The sequence below is a fragment of the Protopterus annectens genome, chromosome 17.part0 (genome assembly GCF_019279795.1).
Source record: "Protopterus annectens isolate FY-2018-M chromosome 17.part0, PAN1.0, whole genome shotgun sequence".
Lineage (NCBI taxonomy): Eukaryota > Metazoa > Chordata > Ceratodontiformes > Protopteridae > Protopterus > Protopterus annectens.
The window spans coordinates 717,963,655-717,976,181 of NC_056751.1; positions in this window are offsets into that span (position 1 = coordinate 717,963,655).

Here is a 12,527-nt window from a genome sequence, read left to right on the forward strand (position 1 = left end):
TCTGAGTAGGCGGTATGCAACTGAGTACAGCTGTAGTTTCTTCAGTTGAGCTGCATAGGGCATCTGTTTGAGGCCAGTGATCCTCTTGGTGAGGTACTTCTGTGGTCTTTCCAGTTGTTGCAGGTGTCTTGTAAGATACATCCCAAATGGGACATTTTACTCTATGATGGGTTTGATGAGTGATGAGTAGAGGGGCACAAAGACCTCTTTTGATCTGTATGCTAACCCTTTGGTGATTAGGTAGGCCACATAGAAGGATTTTCTAACCACTTTAGCAATGTGATTATCAAAGGTGAGAATACTATCTACTTGGGTCCCCAGATCCCTTATTACATCTTCCGTATTTAGGGGACCACCACCTATGTGGTAGTTTGTGGGCACTTTGTTTTTTCCAAAGTGGATGACTATGCACTTTTTGCTTGAGGCCATGATTTTGACACCAGGTATCCGTCTCAGTGAGACCCTTTTGGAGGATGTCTGTGTCAGCCGGAGAGTCATTTATAGCCTCTAGTTTGCAGTCGTCTGTGAACTTGGTCAGCCATAGTCCTCCTGTGCTTGCCTGTACCTCTGAGAAGTATATGCCAAACAGGAGGGGTCCTAGGACTGAGCCCTGGGGAACACCACTTGTAACCGGTTTAGAGTCAGACCTAGCTCCTGCAACTCTCACCATGTGGGTTCTGTCCATGAGCCAGTTGGCAACCCATCTTGTGTTGTAGGGGTTTATGTTCAGGTTGGTGAGCTTGTCTATAATACCAGAATGGAGAATGGTGTCGAAGGCCTTAGCAAGGTCTAGGTAGGCTGTGTGTACCACCTTTCCCTCGTCTATACCTTGGAAACCATCTCAAAGAAGTCCACCAGGTTTAGGAGGCATGATCTGCCCTTAACAAAGCTGAACTGTGTAGGGTCCAGTGTTTGGAGGTTCCCAATGTCTCTGTTAATGAGTTCCATGATGATGTGCTCCATAGCCTTGCAGACCAAGCTTGTCAGGCTTATAGGGTGATTGTTCCTGGGGTCTGTTATGGCTTCACCTTTGTGGAGTGGAATAACCATTGCTGTGTGCCACTCTATGGGTATGTAGCCTGTGGAGAGGCTGAGTTTGAACAGTGTGTTTAGGTAAGGGGTTAGTTCATCTTTGAGCTCATGTAGGACACAGCCTGGAACACAATCTGGTCCCATTGATGCTGTATTTTTTGCTTTGGAGTGGGCTGTTTTAACCTAAGTGTCTGTGATTTCTGGGACTCTACATTCTTCTGATATGGTTATGGGCCCTTTTTGGGGTGTGGGGGGGGGTTAACTTTGCGCCTATCCTGTCTGCCAGGATGTTGGCAATATCAGTAGGTTCAGTGTATTTTGTGCCATTCTGCACTAACTCCGAGCAGATCTGAGCATTGCCACTTTGATTCTTGACATAGCTAAAGAATGCCTTGTGGTAATCTTTGGAGTCCTTGGCAATTTTTCTTTTCAAAGCTCGCCTTGGATGATTTTATGAAGGATTGTAGTTTCTTGCTGATACTGATCAAGGATGTCTTCCCTTCTTGGGATTTTGCTCTTTTCTGTATTAGTTTGCTCCTTCTATTGTATAGCTTGTTTATGGCAGGCGTCCACCAGACTGGTTTCCTTTTTTTGGAGGAGTGAGTCTTGGTTTTACTTGGGATGGCATGATCCATGCATTCTTGTAGGTGCCTGTAGAATGCGTTAGTAAAGGATTTTGCAGCTTGGACATCATTATCCTTCAGCATGGGGGCTTTGAAACTTTCCACCTCGGTCTTATTTATTCTATTGCAATCTATTGCAACAGCTGTAGGGAGGCTAACAATAACATATTGTGTGTAATGCGTAGAGGATTTGGTCTAAATGTGAGTACTGCAGTTATATGTCTGAACATTGCTACTTGTGCAAGGTTTGTCTGTACCTAATACTTCTGCATATGTTTCAGTCTGGCCAGGTTGTTTGACCAGCTCAAGGCAGCATAGCTATGCATATAATGTTAGGGGGTTTACAGTGTGCCTACCAGATGTATTTAGTTTGGTGTTACTGTGTATCATACTGTGCTAATAATCAGTACTCAGTAAAACTTCCTGGTGTGCGAACCTTTCAACACTCTGAAACGGGATTAGTTCATACAAACCCTGTTACATCAGCAGCTGTTCAATTGTATAATAGCAACTATTTCACATAGGGCCATGTTAGTGTGTCTGTGTACTGGTATGTTAAGGTTTCAGCAGATGTTGTACAGTAGTTGAATAATTGGTTATGGTATGACAGTATGTATTGATGTAATGATTTTGGATGTGGGGTAGATGGTGGGTGTACATAGCACATGCAGGTGTGTAGGAACCCCTTTTATACAACGTCTATATGTGTGTGGGTGATCTTTCCCTATGTGAACACCTTTCCCTTAGTGGACTAATACTAAGGTAATTGCAGGCTGATTCATTAATGCTTCCTGTATAGCCTGCAGGTACTTGTTAGTCCTTGAATCCTTTTGGCAATACATTGGAATGTAATAAAGTTTTGCAAAATCAAAGCTGTCTGTCTAATTCTGTCATGGATATTTGTAGTCATTGCAGTTGTGTTGGCGACTGTGTCCATAGAACATATTTGTAATAGTGTATTGGCATATACTCTTCATATGTTATGTTCAAGTTGTTAGGGGGAGGTGGAATATGTGATTGCTATGGTCCATATTACACTCAGATATGAACACTTTGGATGCTGTCTACACACGTGTGTATGTGTATATATATATATATATATGTATATATATATATATATATATATATATATATATATATATGTGTGTGTGTGTGTGTGTGTGTGTGTGTGTGTGTGTGTGTGTATGTATATATATATATATATATATATATATATATATATATATTATTGCATACATTTATCTGTACCTCCATAGATGCGCAGATGTTTTAACCTGTCTATATATGTACATATAAATGTAGATCTGTGTATATTGATATCTCTCTATGTATCTCTCTCTCTTTATATATATATATATATATATATATATATATATATATGTATATATATATATATATATATATATATATATATATGAGCATACACCTTTCATTGGGTACATGGCGGGTTGTCCTATTTCAGCACATTCCTCCCTTTTGTGTTTTAACCTGTCTGCATACGTAACTCGGATAGGTGCATCCCAGGTAGCTTAGTGTTAGGTTACTCTGAGGATGGAGTACATGGTTGCGGGCTCTAATCCTGGAAGGTGTTATTATTTTACCTCTCAGAGTAGACACTGGTAGGGAAAGTTTGAATAATGCACATTTAAGTGGTTGTAAGCAGGTTTGCCCATGGTCCGTGCGACCTTAAGCAAAGGTTAAACCTGTTAAGAGCTTCTCAGTTTACCATGTTTCAGCACAGCTTACCGTCGCGCAAACCCATGGAAACCCGCTTACAACTACTTAAGAGTGCTTTAATCCACCTGCATCCAGCAGCCCTTATTATGGCCCTCAAAATAACTTAACAGCCCTTGCAGGTCTTGACCCCGGGACCATGAACACCACAGTCACTGACTTTACCACTAAGGCATCTGAGATATGTACAAATGTTATGGTGTTTAGACTATACATTTTACTACAGGCATTCCTCACTACTGAAAACAAATGTGACAGTCAGTTGGTGTACATATGTATGATACATGTTATTGTTCATACGTTTGTGAAATTAGGTGTTGCAATGTGACATGACAGGGTGTATTATGAATGAGAAAGGTTCTTGTTTTGTGTCGTTTTTATATTGTCCCCATACTCCATGCATACCCCTCCAGTTCACTTATTGAACATCCCACCCAGGCCCTCCTTGATGCATGATTTTATTACCCATCATTCCTCCCCCATCCCAATCTTCACATACACAACAACCACCCCTTCTATGGTGAATTAGGTTAATATTAATTGTTATAATACCAGAGCTGCATGTGTTTTCTGTACACTCCAATTCCATTGGAGTGCTTCTGTGTCACGAAGTGTGTTCATAGATGTTTATATATATGGCTATTGATGTAACTGTTTAATATATATATATATATATATATATATATATATATATATATATGCAGACATCACTGACATGTATAGATATATATATATATATATATATATATATATATATATATATGTATATATATATATATATACATATTTCGTATTAATTTGTAACCAATAAATATGTAGACTGGAATGTGTTGGTTCACAAACTACAGTACATTACAATGTACTGTTCATATGTACACAAAGTGACTGTCCCATTTGAGAGCATTACATGGAATGCATATGGTATAAGGTGTAGTCTCAAGGCTGTGAAATATGTGTACACCTCAGATGGCTTAGTGGTAAGTCCCATGACTATAGTGTGTGCATGGTCCAGGATTCAACACCTGTGATGCTTTACAAATGTTTTTTACTCCAGAATAAGGCTCATTTAAGCAGTTGTAAGCATGTTTAAAAGTGTTTGTGTGACATTATAGCAGCAGTTAAACACAGTTAAACAAACCTTGTAACGTATAACCTGTGCGTGCAAACACGGCCACATCCGCTAACTACTCAGGATATATACATGTCAGTGAAGTAACATCTCATTATGCATTTACATAACATTACATTCTCTGTTGACTGTACTCTCCAGCACACATGGGTTTATATGGGTGCTTCAAATGTTTATTATAAAGACAATTACTACCTATATATGCAAGCTGTGATTAAGGTATACTTTTGAACATGATAAACATCCTTCCCTTTACTTGGATTGGGACCTTGAATGCACAAATACTATGCAGATGATGTAACCATTACACTGTTGACATTGACATTGCTTCCACCTATTTCCTATTTAGATGATTTCTATGTGTAAACTAGGCTAAGCAAAGGGCGGAGGCCCCCAAATCCACTGAACTTCACTTACTCTTGAAATAATAACATATAACAAATGTACTGTGAGACAATACATTACATTCCTAACTACATTAGGTTCATAGATTCATAGTTTGGTACTAGGCTATCGGCCCTAGGGCCTATGCAAGCCTAGCCATAACAATTCCCCGGATATTTCTTCCCACAATATTTACTTCTCTGGGCCCATGTCTAGCAGGGCAACTGACATGATCCCCGGGGTGAATTTCCTATCTCCCATCCAATCATCAAGGTTCCTTTTGAAGAGGGCCAATGAGATGCTCTGCTTGACATGTATGGGCAGTCTATTCCAGAGTATGGGGAGTCTCTGGGTCAAGAACCTATCCCTCCAGCATGTTTTGTTCATTGTGATGACAAGGTTTAGATCCCTGGAGCATGTTTGGGATTTCTTTAAGTGGAGCATGTCCAACAGCTCAGGGTTTGACATGGACTTGTATGTTAAGCAGAGATCGCCTCTGAGTAGACGATATGCCACAGAGTATAGCTGGAGTTTTTTAGACGGTCAGCATATGGCATCTGCTTTAGGCCTGTGATTCTTTAAGTGAGGTATTTCTGTGGCCTTTCCAGCTGTTGCAGATGTCTTGTGAGGTACATACCAAACGGGGCATTATACTCTATAATGGGTCTAATGAGGGATGAGTACAGTGGGACAATGACCTCCTTTTTTCTGGATGAAAAGCCCTTAGTGATGAGGTGTGCCACATAGAAGGATTTCCTGACTGTTGTGGTGATGTGGTTATCAAAAGTGAGACCACTGTCCACCTCTGTCCCTAAGTCTCTCATCACACTTTCGATGTTTAGTGTCCTGCCACCTATGTGGTAATTCATGGGTACATGTTTTTTTCCAAAGGGGATAACTATACATTTCTTGGCATTAAGCCTGAGCCCATGGCTCTGGCACCAGGCATCTTTTTCTGTAAGGCTCTTTTTTAGAATATCCACATCATTTGGGGATTCAATAATGGCTCCCAGTTTGCAGTCATCTGAAAACTTTGCTAGCCAGAGTCCCTTAGTGTTGGCCTGTACTTCAGAGAAGTAGATGCCAAACAAGAGTGGTCCCAGGATTGAACCCTGAGGTACTCCACTTGTCACTTGTCTGGAGCTGGATTTGGAGTCGGCTACTTTTACAGTCTGGGTTCTGTCAGTAAGCCAGTTGGCAACCCATCGAGTGACCTAGGGATTTATGCCCAGCTTAGTAAGTTTATCTATGATTCCAGAGTTGGGGATGGTGCTGAAGGCCTTGGCGAGGGCCAGATAGGCTGTGTGGACCACCTTACCCTCGTCCACAGCTCTGGAGACTGATTTGAAGAAGTTAATCAGATTCAGGAGACAAGATCAGCCCTTCACAAACCCAAACTGGGTGGGGTCCAGTGTTTGAAGGTTGCCAATGTCTTTGCTTATAAGTTCCATGATAATGCGTTCCATGCCCTTGCAGATCAGGCTTGTCAGACTGATGGGACGGTAGTTCCCGGGATCCAAGGCAGATCCTCCCTTGTGGAGCGGAATAACTGTAGCTGTGCGCCACTCAATGGGCACAAAGCCTGAGGTGAGGCTATGATTAAACATGACACTTGGGTGCCAGTTCATTTTGTAGTTCATGTAGTACACAGCCTGGGATATCATCTGGTCCCATGGATGCTGTATTCTTACCTTTGGAGAGTGCTGTTTCTACCTGTGTGGCTGTGATTATCGGAATTTGGCAATCTTTTGGTATTGAGATGGGCCCTTTAGGGGGTGAGAGGGGGGGTGAAGTTGGCACTAAATTGATCTTCCAGGATATTGGCAATATCCTTGGGATCAGTATATTTAATGCCATTCTGTTGTAACTCAGAGCAGATCTGAGCATTGCCATTTAGATTCTTGACATAACTATAGAATGCCTTGTGATTGTCTTTGGAATCTTTGGCAATTTTATTTTCGTAACTAGCTTTTGAGGATTTTATGAGAGATCTCAGCTTCTTACTGAGGCTGGAGAGGGAGTTTTTGCATCCTAGGATTTTCCTCTTTTTTGCAACAGTTTCTTCCTTCTGTTGTATAGTTTGTTTATAGCAGGGGACCACCAGATTGGCTTCCTTTTTTTGGAGAAGAACATCTTGGTTCTATATGGGATGGCACGATTCATGCACAAGTGGATGTGCTCGTACAGTGCCTTAGTGTAGGATTCTGAAGTCGAACTTCCAGATCCCATCTGCGTATGGTTGTGAAGTTTGTCACTTCTGACTTCAGTAGCTTGAAGTTGGCTTTGGAGAAGTTTTTTAAGGAGGAGGTTTCCTTACTGGGGGTGGGGTGGGATGTGGATGTCAAGGGTGATTTGCTTATGGTCAGACCTGACCAATGAGGGGGTGACCACTGGTGTGGAACATCTATCTCCCATGTTGATAATGACCAGGTCTAGGATATTAGAGCCCCTGGTGGGACAATGAATTAGTTGATCCAGGGCGTTGGAATTTATGAATTCCAAGAACCGTTGGGAAAAGGAGTTGGTACCCAAGTAGTTTTCCCAATTAATGGCAGGGTAGTTGAAATCACCCAGTATTAGGGTGTTTGGTTGTATCTTAATATTTTCTAGTATGTTTAGAAAGGTGTAGTGAGAATCTTGGGGCATGGTGGGGGATCTGTAGCAAGCTACAATTTGGATTGCAGTCTTACCTAGTGTTAGTTCCACCTGGAGAATTTCAGATGCATTGTGTTGGGCAACTAGCCTGGAGGTGTGAATATCCTTGGTGAATATGGACACTCCCCCACCTTTAGTGTTTCGGTCCTGGTTTTGTGGCCGAAAAGTGTGGTAAGAATTGTAGCCTGGTATTGCAGGAGTGCTCTCTGGAGCTTTGAACCAGGTCTCAGTTACTGCACAGATATCGATGTTCTCCATTTTTAGGAGTGCCTCGAGAGAGTGCATTTTGAGGTTTAGACTTCTAGCATTGAGTAGCATTACCTTCAGATTTTGCATGCTTGTATCTGTTACGGTGGTGGTTTTATCCTTTGAACCTTGCCTAAAAAAGGCACTATAGGGGTGGCAAGAGCTTTAGCCAGTAACCTGAATCCCAGGGGTGACAGGTGCAGACCATCTCTGGAAAAGCATTGTGGTTTGTCGATCATGTCTTCCCAGGCAGACAAATACTGGATCCCCTTTGAATGACACCAGAAGCTTAGCCAATTGTTGAAGTCAATCATTTTGTCCTTATACTGTGGTATAATTCTGGGCGAAGGCAGCGTGCTACTCAGGACTAGGGACATACCTGCCTGGGTCACATGATCCAAGATCTCTTCCATGTCTCTTTTCATGTAGTCCAGGGAGGTACGTCTCAAGTTATTCACTCCAGCATAGACAATGACAGAGTCGTATTTGTACTGGTTGTGGAGTGACTTGAGTGCATGCATTATGTGGCAGATCCTGGCACCCGACAGGCAAGCTGACTGTAATTTTCTCCTTGTTCAGCTTGGTGAATGGGACATCAGTGTGCCTGACTATAGAGTCACCTATGACTAAAGTGTTGGGTACATTGTCTTGCCTTAGGGGCTGTTGTTGGGTGGCACACTGGTGTTGTGAGCTATGTGTCACTTTGGTTGTGACTGGTGTTTGTTTGCATTTTGGTTTTGGAGGTCCTTGTTGCTTGGGCAGGTTTATGTTAAGGGCCTCCATATATGTAGGTTTAGTGTTGCTATGTGTGGGTGTTGATGGTGTGGGTTTTGAAGGGCTATGAGTTACTTGAGGCATAGTCCCTCACTGACACACTTCAAGGGAAACCTTGTTGTGTGAATGGGTAACAGAATATACACCCCTGGGATCATGTGTCCCAGAACCATACAGCCAGGGGGTGGGGAGCCTGTCCATTTTGATAACTGCGAGACCTATTCGGGAAAATGAATGGTGTTGAATTGTGACATTAACATGCCCTCTTTAGATCACTAAGTACCCCTATCGCCCTCCACAACCCCAGTCTTCAACAGCTTCCAGCAACTCTGCCTGGAATTGCTTCATTGGCTATGCTTGACAGAGGCTCAGCTACTTCATCAATTGTGCAGAGAAAGCCAACACACTGTAGCTATGCTTCTAATTGCCCTTGAGCAGATAGGTAGAAGGCTATCTGTGAACATCTAAAGTGCAGGCCATCACAGCCATAATATGTGAATAAACAGACTTTCAGATCACAATATACAGGGAGAAATCACCATGTAGTTAGGAAACATGCAGAACATTGATACTTAGTCACTCCAAAAGCCTATTGTGGAAGCTAGAAGACCTGTATATGTTTAAGGCTTTCTATTGTTTACCAGTAGGTTACCTACAGGAGAGATGAAAAACAAGCACAGATGGGGAACATGCATGCAACAATACCATACCAGCCTATGTGTCAGCCTTAGGCTTTGGAATACTGGCCAAGGCTATTGGCACCCCCATGGTGCCTTATTTAGGAGAGTCTCAAAGGTGAATACAGTTCCGTAAACAGCACAATAGCAGACTCAATGAAGGTTATGTTACTCAACACCAGGGGTTGTGATCACAACATGCATGCACTCACAGCACTCCTCAGGATGGACAACATCAACATCTGTGGAGTAACTGTGATCTGTCTTAAGGCTCCTGAGAGCACACCAACACTACCAGACTACAACCCATACCACACATTTCAGCCACAGAACATGGACTGACACAGACATGGAGGGGTGTATCCATATTCATCAGAGATACCTACACCTCCAGGTTAGTGGGGCAGCATTATACATCTGAGATCATCCATGTGCAGCTAACATCAGCCACAACTGCAATGTAAACTGTGGCCTGCTATGGATCACCCTCCATGACTCAGGACCACCACTCCACCTACCTGGAGACAGTGGAGAACATGACAGTCCTAACACACACCCTGGCACTGGTCGATGTCAACTACCATACCATTAACTGGGAAACTTACTCCAGTACTCACTTCTAGGCCCAGTGCTTCCTGGAATTTATCACCTCATATGCCCTGTATCAGGTGGTAGCCACCCTAACGAGGGGTGGAAACATACTAGAAGTGGTCATCACCAACATGGGCAACAGGTGCACCACAGCGAAGGTTAACCGGTCACTGGTTAGATCTGACCATGAACTATTCACTGTTTCCACACCCAAGCATGTCCTCCACCCACAGATACCACAGTGTATACCTTTCCTACAGCTAACTTTACACTACTAGTGACAGGGGTGTGGGTTTTTGCAGCCCCCATGCTAAGGGGAAACACTGCTCAAGATACAGACAGATTTACAAATGCAGTCTATAAGCACCTACATGGATATACGGATCGTGCCATCACTGATAAACCAAGAATCACTCCTCCTAGACAAGGACACCAGTCTGGTGGACCTCTGCAATAAACAGGCTATACTACAGAAGTAGGACAGTGTTTCAGACAAACAGCAAATCCCACGAAGGGCAGACATCCGTGACCACTATTAGTATGATACGTAGGTCCCTCATGACATCATCCAAGGCTAACATCAGCAGGAGAATATGCAAGGATTCAAAAGATAACCACAAAGCCTTCTTTGGCTATGTCAAGGATCTAAGTGGTGACACAGCTCAAATATATGTGAAAGATGCAATTATATAGCCAGACTAGAGGCTGAGCTCTCTCAACCCAGTACTGGCGCAGTCTGTCAGGAGGAGAAGGTAACCACACATACCACAAATCCAGTCTCACATAGACCTATCGCAGCAGCAAACCAAACACATAAACACACAAAAACATACTCGAAGGCTCTAAATAAAAATCTGCCCAAGCAGCAGAGACCTCCAAAGCAGACATCCAAGCAACCACTACCCCACAACAATACCCACGTATCACATAGTTCACAAAGTCCACAAAGTCAGTGTGCCACATAGTCACAGCCCTTAAGGCTAAACAACACACCTAATACACTTGTAATAGGTGACTCTATTGTCAGACACACTGATGTCCCACTCAACAGGCTGAACAAGGAGAAGGTCAATGTAAGCTGCCTGTTGGGTGCCAGGATCCGCCACGTAACACAAGCACTCATGTCACTCCAAAGCAAGTACAAATATGATTCTGTCATTGTCCATGCTAGTGTGAATGACCTGAGACATACCTCCCTGGACTACATGAAAAGAGACATAGAGGAGCTCTCTGATCATGTAGCCCAGGCCGGTATGACCCTGACCTTGAGTAGCATCTTATCCTCACCAAGAATGATGCCACAGTATAAAGACAAAATGATCAATTTTAACAAGTGGCTAAAGTATTGGTGTCATTCAAAGGGGATCCAGTGTCTGTCAGCCTGGGATGACATGCTCGACAAGCCACGTTGCTTCGCTAGGGATGGCTTGCACCTGTCACCCCTGGGCTTTCGAATATTGGCTAAGTCTCTTGCCACCCCCATAGTGCCTTTTTTAGGCAAGGCTCAAAAAACAAACCCACCTCCATAGACAACACAAGGAAAAAGAAACTAAGGGTAATGCTGCTCAATGCCAGAAGTCTAAACCTCAAAATGCACGCACTCAAGGCTCTCCTCAGTATGGAGAATATCGATATCTGTGCAGTAACAGAAACCTGGTTCAAGGCTCCTGAGAGCACCCCAGCACTACCAGGTTATACCTCATACCATGCTTTTCGGCCCCAACACTCGGACTGAACCACAAAAGGAGGGGGAGTATCCATATTCATCAAAGATACCCACACCTCCAGGTTAGTGGCACTGCACGAAGCATCGGAGACCATCCATGTGCAACTAACAGTGGGCAAAACTGCCTTTCAGTTTGTAGCCTGCTACAGACCACCCTCCCAAACTGAGGAACCTCACTCAGCTTTCCTGAGAACACTGGAGAATATAAAGGTCTCTCCAAACACCATCATATTGGGTGACTTCAACTACCCAACCATAGAGTGGGAGCACTACTCAAGCCCCAACACCCTAGCCCAGTGGTTCCTAGAATTTATAAACTCAAATGCTATGGATCAACTGGTCACCACTCCCACAAGAGGGGAAAACATATTGGACCGGATCATCACCAACATGGGGACTCTATGTTCCATACCAGAGGTATACCCCTCATTGGTAAGATATGACCATAAATTAATCTCACTGGACATCCATATCCCATCCCCACCCCCAGCCAAGGAAACCACGGTGAAGAACTTCTCAAAAGCAAACTTCACACTTCTCAAAACTGAGGTGAAATCCTTCAAAGCCCCCGGGCCAGTGGAAAATACACCCCAAACCGCAGAATCCTTTACAAACGCATTCTATGGACCCCTACAGGAATGCATGGATCGTGCTATCCCAAATAAAACCAAGACTCACTCCTCCAAAGGCAGAAGACCTGTCTGGTGGACCCCAGCCATAAATAAGCTATATAAAAGAAGAAGGAAGCTACTACATGATAGAGCAAAATCCCAAAAAGGGAAGGCATCTCTGATCAGTACTAGCAAGAAACTACGATCCCTTATAAAATTATCTAAGGCCAGCTTCAAAAGAAAAATTGCACAAGACGCTAAAGATAAACACAAGGCCTTCTTTAGTTATGTCAGGAACCTGGGTGGCAACTCCCAGATATGCTCTGAGTTAGTGCAAAATGGCAA